Raw genomic sequence first — 21748 nt, forward strand, 5'->3', positions numbered from 1 at the left:
TAAGTATGTAGTTATGCTAGTTATATTTATCAAAATATATGTTAAGTATCTTTTTGACCAGCTTGAGATTCGATTAAAAACATCACCATGATATATCTACCATTGTAGTTCTTTATATATTTCACAGAGCGTTCAACAAATGGATTAAAATACATTATTTCTAATGTCAAGTATAGAACCTATATTATAATATAGTAACTATTAAAAGAAGAAAACAATTTCTGGATAGCTTTTAATCAGTGTCCCCTGTATCTAGATAGACAGTATCACTGAAACATGTGTAAGTATACCTAAGATAAATACACAACAGAGATTCTTAAAAGAAATTAGGTAAGTGGGAGACAATTCAAAAGAAAAGCAAAAATGAACTAGAGGATTGATTTATCCAGTTTCAAATGCCTTGGCTTTAGAAGTTTATGACAAGAATCGATTTTTGCTTAGAAAAAGTAAAGACAAGAAAAGTTTATTTTTAGCAATAGATTATTTTTTAATATAAGTAGAGAAGATGAAAATTAAAGGAACGAATGTTTTATAAGCAATGGAAAGGATTTCAAAATAATGAAAATAATGCCTAAAACAGACCAGAGTCACCTTAGAGCTTAATGTAATGTTAAGTTTTGTAATGGAAATAAAAGGATATCATATAAGACAAATATCTCTGCCCTTAAATATCTTCCTATAGTCTTAGCTCTATTCCTTCAGATAAATTAATTCTTATGAGGAAATCCTGTTTCTTAAAATAATTTCTATGTCTATCTTAAATGAATTTATAGTCCATTATCTTACAATAAATAAGTGATTACATAGTTATATTTCAGTCAATGTCATTTTCCTGAGAAATTAACTACAGAGAGTTGAGCTTGAGATGTTTGGATAGAAGAGAATCTCTCAGGTCTTTCATAGAGTGTATTCCTTTCCAATAATCAGCCAGATGTACATCTCAATTGCTCTTTATTTCTCTGTATCTATTGACTAGGACATTTGCTCTGCTAAGGAACAAACACAATAGCATCCATGACAGAGCTATCAACTGTGATGTAACTGCCCCATAGGGAGATTGTGTCCTTGTTTTCCTCCCTCTGTTATCTCACTAGACAAATCTCCAGCCTTTAATTGCAGCCCTGACTGTGCAATAATTAACAGTTTGGGTTGGGGGAAGGTCTTTTTAAAATACTATGTAGTATATTTGATGTTTTTACCATATAACACAACTTAGTATGGAATTGATTTTTAAAATAAAAATTACTTGGCAACTGTCATTGAATGGTCTGGACACAGCAGGAAAGCATTTAGATTGATTGATTGTTAAGATGGATGTATAAAATTGATTTAATTGATATCAGAGCAGCTCTTCACATTTATCACTGGGCACATGTTATCTTCTTTTTGAAAAAGATCAACTAGTGTGAAAGAGATTCTTCTTTTGTATCTGCCTCCCAAATAAACATTAACTCCTACATCAGGAGGATGAGGAAAGTTTCCCAGTGCAGTTGGTAGTAGACGTGAAGTGGAGGCTACTTCTGAGAAGCACAGATTAGAGAATGCCCCTCAGTAATGAAGTCAAACCCCGGATGAGATAATTCACTGGGCTTTCATCAGCTGCACTCAGCTCTCATGAGGTCCTATCCAGGCCAAAATACTGAACTGAACAAAAAGATCTCCAAAATAAAACAAGAAACTGACTTCACAATATAGCAGCAGGGTTCATCGTTGGATTAGTTTAAATGCTTACAGAAAAGAAACCAACTCAATATTAGAAAACAGCTTAACAAGAATGAAATAAAAACTAAGTTTTCTCTATGAATACTCTTTAATGGTGTGATAATATTATATAGAATTTATTCCAAATGGAAATGATACAGTAGTGATTTCTTTTCATAAGGAGACAGTAGGAACTTGCAGCTCTTCATGTATATGAAAATTCTCGGCTGGATACAGTCTATTTTCATATTATAAAATAAAACGGTGATTTTAAAATAATTTATATTTATCACTAAACTTATTCCTAGATATGTGTGTGTGTGTGTGTGTGTGTGCGTGTTTATGTTTGTGTGCATGTGTCAGTTGATCAAGCATAGTAGAATAAGATTTCTATTTAGGAATACAATCTAAGAATACATTTTTTTCTTCATCTATTTTAAACATGAATCATGATGGAAAATTCTTACAGGTACAATCTCAACTTTCCATCAAATTTGGCCTCCTTAAATAAACCGCCTGTATCTAGAGTAAGTAAAAGCAGATACGAGGTATGAAAAGAGTCTAAGAGTTCTCTTCCAGCTGATCACCATAATGACCATTTAAGACACCCTTGGTTTCAAGGACCGTGTGAACCTATGGTTCCAGAATTTAAAAGTGAAAGTGTCATGTATCAAAAACACAAGAAATATGGTCCAAAATGTACTAGGCGTGTTCAGGTCTGGCTACATAATTATCAGAATCCAGTGCATAATGAAAATGGAGGGCAAAAGCAGAGCCTTAAACCAAGTGCTGAGCCCTGTGTGACTGCATAGGTCACCTCACACAACTGTGAAGTGGCCCTGGGTGTGCTGCAACTTGTAAGGAGGGAATAGCTTAATTTACTATGAGTAAGTTCTCCATGCTTCATATTATTTCCCCATCAACTAGTCTCAAAGCATGAATCCACATCTGCATTGATTGGATATGCATTCAGAGACCTTTTACCTGGCCTCTGTTTGTGTGGCTTCATATCTTTATGACATGGAATGAACAGCTTGGCGCCACGTTGCTGTTATCCATTAACCATTCCTGTTTTCCTAATCATCTTTGACTCCATCTTTCTCTGTACTAACTGTTATTGTCTTCGGAAAAGAGATGTGAGGTTTTCTTGGGCTGTTCTGGTTTACATGACATGATTTGTGTATCTGCCTACAAGAGTTTCTCAAATGAACCCTGTGTATTATCTTCTTCCCCCAGATCCTCCTCCTCTGAAGAAAGAAGAAAAAGGTCATACATCTGTAAAATGACAGCACTTATGAAAAATGAGAGTTTGGCCCACATGGCTCTCATCAGACACAGACTCATCTGCTGTGCCACAGACACTGCTCATTTCCTTCAGAATCAGACTACAGTTAAAAACAGGAAACACCTAATAAATTGCCTGCTCTATCAAATTAACATAGCATAGAGAAACTTTCAACGTAATCAATGAGTATCACTTGCTTTAAAAAAATGCAAGTATCAAACATAAGAAATCTGTGACCATACTTTTCTCTATAAAGCTACTTAAAGATGTCAACCTTAATTTAAATTTAGAAATAAAAACCTACTCAGAGAAGATGCACAAAAAGCGGAGTTTCTATTTAATTTGCAGTCACAGATGAACTTTAAGTATTTGAAAAACAGTGAGAGCTTTTATCATATAGTGACAGCACTAGGATTTTAGGCACACAAAGTTTTTTAAATAATAAATTAGGCATAAAACAATCATACAAGTGACAGAATTCCTAAGGTAACCTCCTTTTGTGTGAGATTAATCAATCCCATTTTTAAAGATAAAAAAATCTCGGCTTTATGCAATATTTTATCAGGGCGGTATCTAATTGTCAAGAGCTGCTTATTTTCATATATTCTTTCCTAGAGTGAAATCAGTAATAAACCATAAAGCAAGAGGATACTTTCTTGAGCTGTATTTTGGATAACAAAAATACAATTAAATTTGTTTTGGGGAATAAATATTCTATGCAATTACAACCTTTTTTTGCTCCTGCTCCTAGAAAATCCTTTCTCCAATGAAGAAATAGAGGGTAAAAGTCTGAAAAAAAAACTATGCCTTCATTCCTTCAAAGCCTTTGAAAGTCTAATCTCTCTAATGCTTGTGTGCTCTGGGTTGCATTCTTATCCTTAAAACAAGCTTCTAGAAAAATGTCAAGGAAATAAAATCTTTTCAGAATTGACAAGAAGAATACTCATTAAACTCTTGCATTTCAATACACTCATTAGGAAACAACCTTTATTTCTAGAAAGAATTCAACTGGTCTGTCCCTCTGAGGTGACCAAAAAAAAAAAAAAAATGTTTCTACAACTCAAAGACATTTTACTATTCAAATCAAGAGTCTACTCCACTGAGAGTAGTATTTGTCCTATGCATGAGTGACCCCTTCAGGTGCTGTATTGAAAAGACCATTGTATGCACAGAGTGGGAAAGATCCCCCTGACACAATATATGAATGCTAAGAGTTTTCAGAAAATTTTCAACAGAGGAATTCATTCAAAAATGCTCTGAGAATAATAATTATGATTTTAAACAAGCTAAAAAATGCTTCTAACAATGTATCTCATATACCATTCATACATATTAAATAAGAAAGAAATTTTGAACACTATATGCAAGAAACTATGCTAGAAATAAGATAACCATAGTATTCAGAATACAATATCAGGTCCTATTTCAAATAATTCATGCTCTGACTCTATAAACATACTTGTTTTAGTCGCTAAGTTGTGTCTGACTCTTTTGTGACCCCATGGACAGTAGGTCCAGGCTCCTCTGTCCATGGGATTTCCCAGGCAAGAATACTGAAGTGGATTGCCACTTCCTTCTCCAGGGGATCTTCCTGACCCAGGGATTGAACCCGCATCTCCTGCAATGTCATAAATATACTAGAATTTAGCAAATTATGTATCTGGCTCTTTTCTCTCAAAATATGATTATTACAATAGGGAATATCAATTTCTGTCCTTTAGAAGTTTAATTAAAAATAATTTAATAATTAAGCCAGACTTTTTCAGGAAGACATGATAATCTCATGATCTTCACTGTCAGAGAAAACGTCTGATACTATTCGAACAGTAGGTTGCCAAGGAAAAGCAAGTATTTGGAGTTGGGGTAATTCTGAGTTTGTGAATTGTAAAATGAGTTAGGAGTTGGACCCAAGCATAACTACCAAGAATCCAAAGAAAATGCCTAAGGCAAGGCTCATGAATGGGAGTTGTATTCAAACTGACAATACACCAAGTGCATTGGAGAAGGCAGGGTAATAATGACCAGGATCTGGAAAATGGCAATAGCTGTCTGTAGGCAAGTAGTGTCATAGACCTGGGGTAGAAGGATAAGATGGAGTGAGGCAATGCCTTCGTCAATGTTGACAGGTGTTAAGTACAGGATTCAACTTTTCAGAAATAAAGTGTTTTGAGGGCTGGACCCAAATCAGCTAATGTTCAGAGCAAGATTTCATTTTGGATAGTGCCAGACTACAAACTAGTCATTGTGGAACTCCACAAGGAGCTAGTTAAGCAAAAGGCAAGCTGGTGCACTATCAGGGCTGAACCGAACACCAGACTCAAAGTTGAGGGTAAGAGGGTGACTCCTTATCCCTTCTTCATGGGAAGTTGTAAGGGGTCCATAATAAGCAGCAAAATTGGCATTCATTACCTCAGTAACTATGCCAAATATTGGACACACTGGACAAGCAGGAACAGACACAGAAAAGGGTTTGGATTACAGCCTTTGAGTGAGGGTAAAATTTTGAAAAAGGAGGGGAGGAATGTGGCATTTTCCTGTGGGGGAGGAGTGATATTACATGCTGTATTTAGGAATTAAAAGCTGATTATTGAGTATTCTGCCAATCATAAACCTCAATATCAATACTTTTATATATGAATGGTATAAAAATCATTTTCACATATAAGGATGGTATGGAGATAATAAAGATCTTCAGATTTCCTGAATGATTTTAAATAACTTTTAAAATTTTATGCTAAAAATATGTCAAATTCTATCTTTAAAATATAGTTTTTATGTTAAACAGAGATTACCTAAACTTCTTAAATAGATCATAAATTCATACCATTAAATTTTGTACAGGCTTGTGTACATGGCTCTGTTCTGCTAAAACATTTAATAATATTTTACTGAAAGTCCAAAGGCATCCTTATCAAAAAATTTTGAAGCTAAGCAGAAAAAGTTATACATTTATAAGTGCATTTATATTAGGTGAATAACTAAAGCAAGACAAAAACTTGTATCAATAGACATAAAAATGGGTTCAAAATACAAATATGAAATTGAACATCATTAGATATAATGTACTTTCCTAAAGTGAAAAAATAATTCAATACTCTTAGACGAAAAACTTAAAAATGTACAGATTTAGTGCTACATTTATTTGTATATTTAAGAGAATTTAAAAATATAGCTTATAGTAAAGGTGATGGAATATGACAAAGAGTCATACATTTTCTGAATGAATAGATACATGATAATTGACATTTTACAAAAAAGAATTACATTGGGAAACATGTTCTACAAGCTAGTGAAACACATTATAAAGCTATAGTAATCAAGCGATGCGGTCAACTGTACACATATATGCTTGTTTTGTGATAAATTCTTAGAAGTAGGACAAACCTATTATTTGACACTGCTAATAACGAAAGTTGCTTTTTTTAAGCAGGGCTAATCAATGAATTATTCTTTGCAGTCAGCTATTCCCACTAATAGAATAATATTAACTAGATTAGTAAAACTGTATTAAAAATCTACTGGATGCTGACCTTCTGAGTCACTCATTCTGTGGCTACAAACTGTGACTCTCAAGGAGACACTTGAGGCAACTTAAAACTGAAGCAATTTTCTCTGTGATTTTGTATCCCTTTCCTTCTTTTCCCTCCTGACTGTTTCAAGAAAAATTAAAAATCTTTTTCAGTAAAAACCTGACCTAGAAAATGCTCAGTTCCTCCCACTTCTGCCATGAACTCCAGGAGACAGAAAACAAACTGGCTCAAGGAGAGTCATTATTTCCAGGGTAAACAGAAGATGTTTCATGGACAGCATGTGTCATCAGAGCAAATCTCCTTATCATCCAACCTTTGCCTAGTCTGGAAGGTAACAGGAAGCAAAAAGAGAAGCTTAAAGACAGACTTTTAAACACTTGCAGTAGGAGAAACAATTCTCCACAACTTGTGTTCAATTCTTGTGATAAGGAAACATACTTTCCAATACAGACCGGTCAATGAAGCACTCACATTGCCAACCCCATCTGGCCAAGAGTTCCACCCATTTTTAGCGAGGAAGAACCCAATAACCTGGCTGGTTATTTGTATTTTGTGAACTTTATAGTCACACTAAATTAACTATTAACAGTGTATGTCTTTTACTCTGTTGTACATTGGTTCAATTATTTGAACATCAGTTCATTTATTCTGAGCTAACCATTTTATGAGCTATAACAAATTTTCAAATAGAAATACCTCTTTATCATGAGGTAGAAGCTATACTATTATTCAAATCAAGATTATATTTAAGAAAAACACCCCACAGAACAAGAAAGCATCATCTTTACCACTGAGCCATCTGGGAAGCCCCATGATAACATCAACATGCACTAAACTATTGAGATTAAGTAACTTTAGGTTCTTTAAGTGTATGACTGTGGGCACATGTGCACAATCACAGAGGCAAACACATACACATGAATACAAAAAAAGCAACAGGGAAAACTGGAAAAATTATGTTAATGCTGCTACTGTTGCTAAGTCGCTTCAGTCGTGTCCAACTCTGTGCGACCCCATAGACGGCAGCCCACCAAGATCCCCCGTCCCTGGGATTCTCCAGGCAAGAACACTGGAGTGGGTTGCCATTTCCTTCTCCAGTGCAAGAAAGTGAAAAGTGAAAGTGAAGTCGCTCAGTCATGTCCGACTCTTCGCGACCCCATGGACTGTAGCCTACCAGGCTCCTCTGTCCACGGGATTTTCCAGGCAAGTGTACTGGAGTAGGTTGCCATTGCCTTCTCCAAATTATGTTAATAAATTATTGCAATACATTGCTACTTCTGCGCTTCCCAGGTGACTCTAGTGGTAAAGAATCTTCCTGCCAATGCAGGAGACGCAAGAGATGCAGATTGGACCCTTGGATCAGGAAGGTCCCCTGGAAGAGGAAATGACCCCTCACTCCAGTTTTCTTGCCTGGAAAATCCCATGGACATAAAAGTCTGGTGGGCTACAGTCCATAGCGTCAAAGAGTTGGACACAACTGAAGTGACTTAGCATGTGTGCATGTACACAAATTAAAATACTTGTGAATATTTGATACAGCAGAAGCAAGTAAGCTGGACTTGGTAGTTACCGAAAAGAGATTCCAAGTCCACAAGTTAAATGTATCAAAGAGGAATGCAACAGTAAAAACCCTAATCAGAGACTTCATGCCATTGGAAGGGGATTTTCCCTCAGTTATTATTACGGGGCGGGGGAGAGGTCCCTCACTCCACACACTTGTTGCAATGGACCAGAAGTCCCATGAACTGTCAGTACATGAGGAGGACTCCTCTGGACTTCCTTCTGAACTGGTTGGTATAGACCCGTTCCCCATTCAGACTTACATAGGACCCTGGCAATTGCTGCACTTGCATCACAGATAACCCAAGAGGATCTTGGCTGAGGTTGGAAACCAGAGGTCAAGGGCTCGCCTTGACCCACCTGGTGGGTCAAGGACCCACCTGGTGGGCACTGCCCTCCGAGGACTTTCTACCTCTCAGCTGGGAGCTTCCAGGCCCAACCCAGCCTCAAGTAATGTCCTTGCTTCCAGCTCTCTTTCCTCAAAGAGTTCAAGCTTCTAAAAAACAAAATTGAAAAGCATAGATTATTTCAAATAATTTCTACTTTTGCCTTCTAAATAAACTTCCCAAGATCACCAGAGTTTGGCTACAGGTTTGGACCTGGAAAAAAAATAATAGAGGAAAAGCCAAAAAAAACCCCAAATAAATTAGTAAATTTTGTTGCTTGCAAATAATGTGCAAAAATAAGGAAAAGAGTATTTTTACCTCTTTTCTATCATTCCATTCCTCAGCTACACTTGCTTCACATCATACTCTTTCTCTCTTTCACTCCATTTCTCTCATATTTTCATCTCTCTGTCCCTTACTCATGACAGCAGTGCTCTAAAGTACCCCCATGTTAAGTACAGGGCACTAACAAACTGGCTAGGAATCTTTAGAAGTGTTTGCCCATAACTAATTCAATGTCTTCTAAGTTTTAGACTGTGGGGTGGGGCGATGGGGAGTTATATAAATAAATTTTTCTAGTTTATTCTCAACAGCATTTGGCAACAGATAGTCCAATGGTCTTGAAGAAATTCTGGTCAAAGCACCATATCTCTCACCTCTAACTGGTGTTTATAATTTGGATGATAAAGTAATCCTTTTAATTTGCAAACGTTAGTTCCCTGCCTTTTCCAAACTTATTTTAGACAGAGATGCTTTAATTTTTTTCAATTTTCCAAGCCCCTGAACTGTTTAACTCATCGAGTTTTAGAACGCTACAATGTGAAGTCGCATTTAGCAGATGTTCATCTCAAGGAGCTCCAGAACTTCATAAATTATTATAAATTAATTTGCTTATTTCAGAGTTTGACAAAGCAGCTCCTGGGGTTTTCCATGGTCTGTGCTGGAGGAATAGAAGACTGAGAAAAGCAGCAGGTTGGGGTCCCAGGAAAAAAGAGTGTCTTCTGTGTTTCAGTAAGGGGCTGTGTCACATAAAACTTATGGCGGCTGTTAAGTGGCCAAGCCAGCTGCATCCCATGTGCCACAAATGCTCTGGCCTCTTATTTCTCCCGTTCGGTTATTGTGTCTATAAATTCAATGGGCCACCTGTGCAATGTGCTCATCCAGAAGAGCCCCAGAGGAAGCATTAACGTATCAAGGCTCATAAAGCACAAATCCTTAAATGTAAAAACGGACACTTTCATCCTCTCCAGGCTACATCTATATAGATTTCTTTTTAATGAAAAATAAAAAAAGGTTTATTTCCTGGTTATAGATAAAATGCCTATAAATGGTGTTATACAATGAACAACTGCAGTTTTTAAATCTCTCCTTGTTGTGGAGCCACCTAATTTTATTTGCTGAAACTATGTGTCAGTCTATAGTGAGAAAACCCATCCCTATCAGTAACTCACTGTTCAATTTAATCATGAAGATGACTCATGCCAAGTGCCTGGCAAGCATCATTTCATACGACAAACAACAACAAAAAATGCAAACTTACAATTGAGTATGTCTTTTTTTCCCTTCTATTCTTTTTTTTAAATTAGCTTCCTTGAAAATTTGTTGCCTACTGGCAAATCTAATGAAGCCATTTCTCTACGTTGTCTCTTCACTCTGACAATGTTAGCCAAACATTTTAGCAACATTTTGCACATACCCCTATTTCACCTGGAGGGTTGTGACTATTTATTTATCTCTATCTCCCTCCCTTTACATTGTAAACGTCTTAACAGTGGTTCTTAACGGTCGTTGGAGGCAGTGAGTGGATATTTAGAGATCTCTTTGTATATACACATTCACTTTCCAGGCACTTCCTTCCCCATCCTCAAACACTAACAGAACACAGGAAAGCAGAGAGTAGAGAATAAAGGAAGAAAGGTCATGTGTACTTTTGAAAAGTACCCCACTGTAGGAAGGAGATATACCTCATTCATACTTGTGTGCTTATCAGTAACCTGGCACATCACAAGATAAGCTCTGAATGAATAAGTGAGTGGGACAAGATAAAACAAAAATTTTTCATTCAAATAATTCAATATCAATAATTTGAGTCAAGTCATTTACCAAGCCCATTCTGGCAAATATACTTATATATATACATATATATATATATATACACATACACGTATATACATATATATCAATATACATATAATGCATCAATATATGTGTATATATTGATGTATTATTTTCTAATCAACATTTGTACCCTCTAGACCAGTAGTTGGAAGAGCAGAGAAATTGATAACGTTTAGGGAAAGAAAAGAAGTAGTACTGATGAACAAGAACAAGCCTAGTATAATATATAGAAGACAAAGAATCTCTACAGTTTAATGACTCTGTTGGGCCTCAGGTTCCTGCATAAGAACCAGAACACTTACCTTACGATCTGTGCTAAAAAGCTGAACCCAAGCTGCTGTACACTCTCATTGTTTCCTTACTGATAAAACATTAGAAGTTCTCACCAAAATATGGTAAGTATTTAAGAGAAGGGAATACAACATATATTTTGTGACACCTCCTAGGTGATCAGGGTCGATTCCTCTTATTACCGAGGAATGAGGAAAAAGAAATAGATCTGATATTCAGTCACTTAAGAGAGTTCAACTTCAGAGTATGCAGGAAAGATTTAACCTTACCAAAGACAGGGCTGTACTTCCCCTTGTCTCCTGAAAGATGATCTCTAGGAATAGTGTCTTTGTTAACCTGGGGGCGTTGGGCCACACCAGACAATCTAACCACATGACTTACAATGGGGTTTTGGGCCATGTGATATTTACTACCTTTAGAGGGGCTGGAGACTAAAGGTCAGACACTTAGGCAGTCAAGTTCACAAAATAAAAACTAGGGACACAAGCCTCAGGTGAACTTGCCTAGTTGGCAGTACTCCATGTGTATCATCACATATCATTGCCAGAAGGGTACCACTGTCCAAGACTGCACAAGGAGAGGATAAGCAGAAGGTCCTTGTTTGGAACTTTCCTGAATTCTGTTCCATGAATCTCTTTCCTTGGCTGATTTCTCATCTGGAACTAACTGTGAGCCTAATAGTTTAAACCCAAGGGTGGTCTCTGAATACCCAGGTTCTGCAGCTAATATCAGAGTGGTCTTGGAGAAGGAAATGGCAGCCCACTGCAGTACTCTTGCCTGGAAAATCCCATGGACGGAGGAGCCCGGTAGTCTACAGTCCATGGGGTCGCAAAGAGTTGGACACAACTGAGCAACTTCACTTCACTTCACTTATGGACTGATCCCTAACTTTGTACAGAGCTTCTCTGATTTGAGGGTAGAATTAGGGGAGTCACAGACTCTCAGGTCATTGCAACACAGGGATTAAATGAGCAACAGAACTTTCCAAAATGAGAAGGTTCTTGTATATCCTGTCATTGGCTACAAAGACTGTGTGGTGTTTATGGAAATCCTGATTTACTATCAGCAGTGCCTCAAGTGGTGACAGCAAACCAGGGCTTCACAACTTTAGAAAAACTATCTCCCTAAACTACTTTTCATTTACTTTGAAAACTTACAGAATTATTTTCAAATTGCATGAAATGTAAGCATACTACGGTCTTTTCTAATTCTCTCCTGATTCATAGTAGCGAATCACAAGTGAGGATCACCTTAATAATTAAGTAAATAATAACAAATTTGACAATCACAATCATAATTATAATGCATACACATACAAATGGTGTTTACACTGTACAGGGACTACTCTGAGTGCTTTAAATAAATTCTCAACCCTCACAATCATTAACCCTTATTGTTATAGATGTCCACCCACTGATAAACTTTTTACATTAAATTTAAAAAGTAAAGTTTGGTGTAAATCATTCAGTGGCATCTGAAAAGCCACTTTGTTTCAGTTAGGTTGTCATCTCAGTTCATTTCAGCTCAGATCTACATCCAGGATTTTCAGTGATCTCCAAGAAAGAACATCAAGAGATCAGCTGTCTTCTTGAAAATACTCTTTCTGGTTCTGGCTACAAACAAGGACTTACAGGAAATCCAAAAAGGACTGGTGGAATGGGGACTTTGGAAGTGGAAGCGGCAAATATCTTTAAGATGCCTTTGGGCATTGGTTTGTTCAATAAAAAAAGAAAATGCTGAGATATGTCAATTTTTCCTCCCCTTGTTGAATATATAATTCGATAGAATTTTAGATGTTTATGATGTCTGACTTTCAGAAGTATTTTGTATATGTGCAACCAATTCTTTTCTCTTTTTCTAATTATATGAAATGTTGTTGTAACTTTCTTTCTGGAGCAGGTACTCTTCCACTTATCTATTGCTACATAACAAATTACCCAAGTACTAATTTTCTCCTGACTCTGCCATGTAGGTAGGGCCCAGTAGGAACAGTTCAGTTTTATTCACATAGCATCAAATAGGGTAGCTGGAAGACTGGGGTCAGAAATCTTCTGAAGATCCCTTCATTCACATAGATGGTGGCTGATGTTGGCTGTTGGTTGGACACTTAGCTGGACATGTGGCCTGAATATGGCTTTTCCATGCAGAGGCTTGGCTTATTCATAACACAGTATTTAATTTCCTAGGACGAGTCCCAAAAGAGAGAGCACTGGAAGGAAGCCTTCCCATTCGTATGACCTCACCTGAGAAGTCATGTGTGCAGAAGTCATATTACTCCACTTCACTTTATGGAGAGTCTCACCAAAACTTGTCTAGTTTCAAAAGAAGGGGATATAGACCTCATTTCTTGATGGGATGGGGGGGAGGTGGGGGGTGGCGGCAGGTGACAAAGTTGTGGAAGAGCATGTGGGACAAATAGTAACACTTGTGCCATTTGGGGGCAGTATAACCTACCACAACAACTCCCTATGAGAAAGGAAAACTAATGAGTTGTGTTTATTTTTCCATAAGGAGAAAAGAACACATCTATTTCACAGTTCATGTGGTATACACACACATTCAGAAATTCAAGTTACTGTAAAGTTGCCAAGTTGTATATTCTTGACAACTGAAATGTCACACTTCTCTCTGATTCCTATTGACCAGCTGGGAGTCAAATGAGCTAGATGATACTGAGGACCTGAACACAAACACAACTCTTTTTTTTTTAATTAATTAATTTATTTTAATTGGAGGCTAATTAATTTACAATATTGTCGTGGTTTTTGCCATACATTGACATGAATCAGCCATGGGTGTACATGTGTCCCCCATCCTGAACCCCCTCCCACCTCCCTCCCCACCCCATCTCTCAGGGTCATTCCACTGCAATGGCCCTGAGCATCCGTCTCAGGCATCGAACCTGGACTGGTGAGACTTTTCTCACATGGCAATATACATGTTTCAGTGCTATTCTCTCAAATCATCCTACCCTCGCCTTCTCCCACAGAGTCCAAAAGTCTGTTCTTTACGTCTGTGTCTCTTTTGCTGTCTCGCATATAGGGTAATCATTTCCACCTTTCTAAATTCCATATATATGTATTAATATACTGTATTGGTGTTTTTCTTTCTGACTTACTTCACTCTGTATAATAGGCTCCAGTTTCATTTATCTCATTAGAACTGATTCAAATGCATTCTTTTTAATAGCTGAGTAATATTCCATTGTGTATATGTACCACAGCTTTCTTATCTATTCATCTGCCGATGGAGATCTAGGTTGCTTCCATGTCCTGGCTATTGTAAACAGTGCTGCGATGAACATTGGGGTACACGTGTCTCTTTCAATTCTGGTTTCCTCGGTGTGTATGCCCAGCAGTGGGATTGCTGAGTCATATGGCAGTTCTATTTCCAGTTTTTTGAGGAATCTCCACACTGTTCTCCATAGTGGCTGTACTAGTTTGCATTCCCACCAACAGTGTAAGAGGGTTCCCTTTTCTCCTCACCCTCTCCAGCATTTATTGTTTGTAGACTTTTAGATAGCAGCCATTCTGACCGGCTAGAGATGGTACCTCATTGTGGTTTTGATTTGCATTTCTCTGATAATGAGTGATGTTGAGCATTTTTTCATGTGTTTATTAGCCATCTGTATGTCTTCTTTGGAGAAATGTCTGTTTAGTTTTTTGGCCTATTTTTTGATTGGGTCGTTTATTTTTCTGGAATTGAGCTGCACAAGCTGCTTGTATATTTTTAAGCTTAATTCTTTGTCAGTTGCTTCGTTTGTTATTATTTTCTCCCACTCTGAAGACTGTCTTTTTACCTTGCTTATAGTCTCCTTCACTGTGCAAAAGTTTTTAAGTTTAATTAGATCCCATTTGTTTATTTTTGCTTTTATTTCCATTACTCTGGGAGGTGGGTCATAGATGATCTTGCTGTGGTTTATGTCAGAGAGTGTTTTGCCTATGTTTTCATCTAGGAGTTTTATAGTTTCTGATCTTATGTTTAGATCTTTATCCATTTTGAGTTTATTTTTGTGTATGGTGTTAGAAAGTGTTCTAGTTTCATTCTTTTACAAGTGGTTGACCTGTTTTCCCAGCACCACTTGTTAAAGAGACTGTCTTTTCTCCATTGTATATTCTTGCCTCCTTTGTCAAAGATAAGGTGTCCATAGATGCACAGATTTATCTCTAGGCTTTCTATTTTGTTCCATTGATCTATGTTTCTATCTTTGTGCCAGAACCATACTGTCTTGATGACTGTAGCTTTGTAGTATAGTCTGAAGTCAGGCAGGTTGATTCCTCCAGTTCCATTCTTCTTTCTCGAGATTGCTTTCCCTATTTGAGGTTTTTTGTATTTCCATACAAATTGTGAAATTATTTGTTCTAGTTCTCTGAAAAATACCATTGGTAGCTTGATAGGGGTTGCATTGAATCTATAGATTGCTTTGGATAGTATACTCATTTTCACTATATTGATTCTTCTGATCCATGAACATGGTATATTTCTCCATCTATTTGTGTCATCTTTGATTTCTTTCATCAGTGTTTTATAGTGTTCTATATATAGGTCTTTTGTTTCTATAGATAGATTTATTCCTAAGTACTTTATTCTTTTCGTTGCAATGGTGAATGGAATTGTTTCCTTAATTTCTCTTTCTGTTTTCTGTTAGTGTATAGGAATGCAAAGGATTTCTGTGTGTTAATTTTATATCCTGCAACTTTACTATATTCATTGATTATCTGTAGTAATTTTCTGGTGGTGTCTTTAGAGTTTTCTATGTAGAGGATCATGTCATCTGCAAAGAGTGAGAGTTTTGCTTCTTCTTTTCCAATCTGGATTCTTTTTATTTCTTTTTCTTCTCTGACTGCTGTGGCTAAAACTTCCAAAACTATGTTGAATAGTAGTGGTGAGAGTGAGCACCCTTGTCTTGTTCCTGACTTTAGGGGAAATGCTTTCAGTTTTTCACCCTTGAGGACAATGTTTGCTGTGGGTTTATCATATATGCCTTTTATTATGTTGAGGTATGTTCCTTCTATGCCTGCTTTCTGGAGGGTTTTTATCATAAATGGATGTTGAATTTTGTCAAAGGCTTTCTCTGCATCTATTGAGATAATCATATGGTTTTTACCTTTCAATTTGTTAATGTGGTGTATCACATTGATTGATTTGCGAATATTGAAAAATCCTTGCATCCCTAGGATAAAGCCCACTTGGTCATGATGCATGATCTTTTTAATATGTTGTTTGATTGTGATCTTTTTAATATGTTGTTGGATTTTGTTTGCTAGAATTTTGTTAAGGATTTTTGCATCTATATCCATCAGTGATATTGGCCTGTAGTTTTATTTTTTTGTGGCATCTTTGTCTGGTTTTGGCATTAGGGTGATGGTGGCCTCATAGAATGAGTTTGGAAGTTTACCTTCCTCTGCAATTTTCTGGAAGAGTTTGAGATGGATAGGTGTTAGCTCTTCTCTAAATTTTTGGTAGAATACACCTGTGAAGCCATCTGGACCTGGGCTTTTGTTTGCTGGAAGAATTCTGATTACAGTTTTGATTTCCATGCTTGTGATGGGTCTGTTAAGATTTTCTATTTCTTCCTGGTTCAGTTTTGGAAGGTTATACTTTTCTAAGAATTTTTCCATTTCTTTCAAGTTGTCTATCTTATTGGCATATGATTGCTGATAGTGGTCCCTTATGATCCTTTGTATTTCTGTGTTGTCTGTTGTGATTTCTCCATTTTCATTTCTAATTTTGTTGATTTGATTCTTCTCCCCTTTTTTCTTGATAAGTCTGGCTAATGGTTTGTCTATTTTATGTATCTTCTCAAAGAACAAGCTTTTAGTTGTGTTGATTTTTGCTTCTTTGTTTCTTTTTCATTTATTTCTGCCCTAATTTTTATGATTTATTTCCTTCGACTAACCGTGGTGTTCTTCATTTCTTCTTTTTCTAGTTGATTTAGGTGTAAAGTTAGGTTATTTCTTTGATTTTTCTCTTGTTTCTTGAGGTAAGCTTGTTTTGCTATGAACCTTTCCCTTAGCACTGCTTTTACTGAATCCCATAGGTTTTGGGTTGTTGTGTTTTCATTTTCATTCATCTATGTATATTTTGATTTCTTTTGTGACTTCTTCTGTGATTTGTTGGTTATTTAGAAGTGTGTTGTTTAGCCTCCATATGTGATTTTAATAGTTTTTTTCCTATAGTTGACATCTAATCTTACTTCATTGTGATCAGAAAAGATGCTTGAAATGATTTCAGTTTTTTTTAACTTACCAAGGCTAGATTTATGGCCCAGGAGGTGGTCTATCCTGGAGAATGTTCCTTGTGCACTTGAGAAAAAGGTGAAATTCATTGTTTTTGGGTGAAATGTCCTATAGCTATCAATTAGGTCTAACAGGTCCATTCATCATTTAAAGTTTGTGTTTCCTTGCTAGTTTTCTGTTTGGTTGATCTATCCATAGGTGTGAGTGGGGTATTAAAGTCTCCTATTATTATTGTTTTACTGTTAATTTCCCCTTTCATACTTGTCAGCATTTGCCTTACATATTGCAGTGCTCTTATGTTGGGTGCATATACATTTATAATTGTTATATCTTCTTCTTGGATTGATCCTTTGATCATTATGTATTGTCCTTCTTTGTCTCTTTTCATGGCCTTTATTTCAAAGTCTATTGTATCTGATATGAGTATTGCTACTCCTACTTTCTTTTGGTCTCCATTTGCATGAAATATCTTTTTCCAGCTCTTCACTTTCCATCTGTATATGTCCCTTGTTTTGAGGTAGGTCTCTTGTAGACAGCATATATAGGGGTCTTATTTTTGTATCCATTCAGCCAGTCTTTGTCTTTTGGTTGGGGGCATTCAATACATTTCCATTTAAGATAATTATTGATAAGTATGATCCCAATGCCATTTACTTTGCTGTTTTGGGTTCAAGTTTATAAACCTTTTCTGTGTTTCCTGTCTAGAGAAGATCCTTTAGCATTTGTTGAAGAGCTGGTTTAGTGGTGTTGAATTCTCTCAGCTTTTGCTTGTCTGTAAAGCTTTTCATTTCTCCTTCATGTTTGAATGAGATCCTTGCTGGGTATAGTAATCGTGGTTGTAGGTTTTGCTCTTTCATCACTTTAAGTATGTCCTGCCATTCCTTTCAGGCCTGAAGAGTTTCTGTTGAAAGATCAGCTGTTATCCTTATGGGAATCCCCTTGTGTGTTATTTGTTGCTTTTCCCTTGCTGCTTTTAATATTTGCTCTTTGTGTTTGATCTTTGTTAGTTTGATTAATATGTGTCTTGGGGTGTTTTGCCTTGGGTTTATCCTGTTTGGGATCCTCTGGGTTTCTTGGACTTGGGTGGCTATTTCCTTCCCCATTTTAGCAAAGTTTTCAACTATTATCTCCTCAAGTATTTTCTCACAGCCTTTCTTTTTGTCTTCTTCTGGGACTTCTGGGACTCGAATGTTGGGGTGTTTAACATTGTCCCAGAAGTCTCTGAGGTTGTCCTCATTTCTTTCAATTCTTTTTTCTTTTTTCCTCTCTGCTTCATTTATTTCCACCATTCTATCTTCCACCTCACTTATCCTGTCTTCTGCCTCAGTTATTCTACTGTTGGTTCCCTCAGAGTGCTTTTGATCTCAGTTATTGCATTATTCATTATTGTTTGACTCTTTTTTATTTCTTCTAGGTCCTTGTTAAGCATTTCTTGCATCTTCTCAATCCTTGTCTCCAGTCTATTCATCTGTAATTCCATTTTGTTTTCAAGATTTTAGATCATCTTTACTACCATTATTCTGAATTCTTTTTCAGGTAGACTCCCCATCTCCTACTCTTTTGTTTGGTTTGGTGGGCATTTATCATCTTCCTTTACCTGCTGAATATTTCTCTACCTTTTCATTTTGTTTAGATTGTTGTGTTTTGTTTGTTTAGATTGCTGTGTTTGGGGTCTCCTTTCTGTATGCTGGAAGTCTGTGGTTCCTCTTTATTGGGGAGGTTCCTCCCTATAGGTGGGGTTGGACGAGTGGCTTGTCACGATTTCCTGGTTAGGGAAGCTTGTGTTGGTGTTCTGGTGGGTGGAGCTGAATCTCTTCTCTCTGGAGTGCAATGAAGTGTCCAGTAGTGAGTTTTGAGGCATCTATGGGTTGGGCGTGACTTTGGGCCACTTGTATTTTAATGCTCAAGGCTATGTTCCTGCATTGCTGGAGAAGAGCGAGGTATGTCTTGCTCTGAAACTTGTTGGTTCTTGAGTAGAGCTTGGTTTCAGTGTAGGTATGGAGGCTTTTGGATGAGCTCTTGTTGATTAATGTTCCTTGGAGTCAGGAGTTTTCTGGTGTTCTCAAGTTTTGGATTTAAGCCTCCTGTCTCTGGCTTTCAGTCTTATTCTTTCAGTAGTCTCAAGACTTCTCCATCCATACAGGACTGATGACAAAACATCTAGGTTAATGGTGAAAAGCTTCTCCACAGTGAGGGACACCCAGAGAGCTTCAGAGAGTTACATGGAGAAGAGAAGAGAGAGGAGTGAGATAGAGGTAGCCAGGAGGAGAAGAGAGGGAATTAAAAGGGGAGAAAGCAATCTAGCTGGTAATCAATTCCCTACATGCTCTCCACAGTCTTGAACACTCAGAGAGGTTCACAGAGTTATATACAGAAGAGAAGAGGGAGGAAGAAGACAGAGGTGACCAGGAGGAGAAGAGAGGGGGTCAAAAGGAGAGAGATAAATCTAGCCAGTAGTCTGTTTCCTGAGTGTTCTCCACAGCCCAGAACACCCAAAGAGATTCACAGAGTTAAGTAGAGAAGAGAAGGGGGAGGGAGGAGATAGAGATGACCTCCTTTCAAAGAGAATGGGCTGCCTTTCTGGGTGCCTGGTGTCCTCCGCCAGCACTCAGAAGTTGTTTTGTGGAAGTTGCTCAGCATTCAAATGATCTTTTGATGAATTTGTGGGGGAGAAAGTGGTCCCCCTGTCCTATACCTCTGCCTTCTTAGGACCGCCCCAACAAAACTCTTTTAAGTGTCTTAGTTTTGAAAGAATCAGGCCAACATGGGATAATTATGCATGTTTAAATGCCTTAAGAGATATTCCATGTAAGATATAGTGCTAAAAGTTGTTATTTGTCAGTGGGGGTGGGGGGTGTATGGAAAGAGTCTTTCAGTTCAGTTCAGTCACTCAGTCGTGTCCGACTCTTTGCGACCCCATGAATTGTAGCATGCCAGGCCTCTCTGTCCATCACCAACTCCCAGAGTCTACCCAAACCTATGTCCATCTAGGTTGGCCATAACCTTCCTTCCAAGGAGTAAGCGTCTTTTAATTTCATGGCTGCAATCACCATCAGCAGTGATTCTGGAGCCCAAAAAATAAAGTCTGACACTGTTTCCACTGTTTCCCCATCTATTTCCCATGATGTGATGGGACCCGATGCCATGATCTTAGTTTTCTGAACACTGAGCTTTAAGCCAACTTTTTCACTCTCCTCTTTCACTTTCATCAAGAGGCTCTTTAGTTCTTCTTCAATTTCTACCATAAGAGTGGTGTCATCTGCATATCTGAGGTTATTGATATTTCTCCCGGCAATCTTGATTCCAGCTTGTGTTTCTTCCAGCCCAGCGTTTCTCATGATGTACTCTGCATATAAGTTAAATAAGCAGAGTGACAATATACAGCCTTGACGTACTCCTTTTCCTATATGGAACCAGTCTGTTGTTCCATGTCCAGTTCTAACTGTTGCTTCCTGACCTGCATACAGGTTTCTCAAGAGGCAGGTCAGATGGTCTGATGTTCCCATCTCTTGAAGAATTGCCCACAGTTTATTGTGATCCACACAGTCAAAGGCTTTGGCATAGTCAATAAAGCAGAAATAGATGTTTTTCTGGAACTCTCTTGCTTTTTCAATGATCCAGCGGATGTTGGCAATTTGATCTCCAGTTCCTCTGCCTTTTCTAAAACCAGCTTGAACATCTGGAAGTTAATGGTTCACATATTGCTGAAGCCTGGCTTGGAGAATTTTGAGCATTACTTTACTAGCATGTGAGATGAGTGCAATTGTGCGGTAGTTTGAGCATTCTTTGGCATTGCCTTTCTTTGGGATTGGAATGAAAACTGACCTTTTCCAGTCCTGTGGCCACTGCTGAGCTTTCCAAATTTGCTGGCATATCGAGTACAGCACTTTCACAGCATCATCTTTGAGGATTTGAAATAGCTCCACTGGAATTCCATCACCTCCACTAGCTTTGTTTTTAGTGATGCTTTCTAAGGCCCACTTGACTTCACATTCCAGGATGTCTGGCTCTAGGTGAGTGATCACACCATCGTGATTATCTGGGTCATGAAGATCTTTTTTGTACAGGTCTTCTGTGTATTCTTGCCACCTCTTCTTAATATCTTCTGCTTCTGTTAGGTCCATACCATTTCTGTCCTTTATCAAGCCTATCTTTGCATGAAATGTTCCTTTGGTGTCTCTAATTTTCTTGAAGAGCTCTCTAGTCTTTCCCATTCTGTTGTTTTCCTCTATTTCTTTGCACTGATCACTGAGGAAGGCTTTCTTATCTCTCCTTGCTATTCTTTGGAACTCTGCATTCAGATGGGAATATCTTTCCTTTTCTCCTTTGCTTTTCTCTTCTCTTCTCTTCCCAGCTATCTGTAAGGCCTCCTCAGACAGCCATTTTGCTTTTTTGCATTTCTTTTCCATGGGGATGGTCTTGATCCCTGTCTCCTGTACAATGTCACAAACCTCTGTCCATAGTTCATCAGGCACTCTGTCTATCAGATCTAGTCCCTTAAATCTATTTGTCACTTCTACTGTATACTCATAAGGGATTTGATCTAGGTCTTTCAGCAGCATTCAAAGGAGATTTCCGATAGACGCAAGACATCAGACTAAATGGATACTTGGCAATATCCCACTTGCCAGTTTCAAT

The 21748-nt window shown here is 37.6% G+C and overlaps 1 long non-coding RNA gene across 1 annotated transcript in view; it reads right to left on the reverse strand.

The window, feature by feature from the left end:
- Positions 1-21748, reverse strand: part of LOC145504124 (uncharacterized) — a 382163-nt gene that overhangs the window by 33345 nt on the left and 327070 nt on the right. Inside the window, exon 5 of the long non-coding RNA XR_014052126.1 lies at positions 8340-8572. This is a non-coding gene — a long non-coding RNA (uncharacterized LOC145504124). The remainder of the gene's footprint in view (positions 1-8339; positions 8573-21748) is intronic.

This window comes from Giraffa tippelskirchi, chromosome 1, assembly GCF_054371585.1.
Source record: "Giraffa tippelskirchi isolate mGirTip1 chromosome 1, T2T-mGirTip1v1.2.pri, whole genome shotgun sequence".
NCBI lineage: Eukaryota > Metazoa > Chordata > Mammalia > Artiodactyla > Giraffidae > Giraffa > Giraffa tippelskirchi.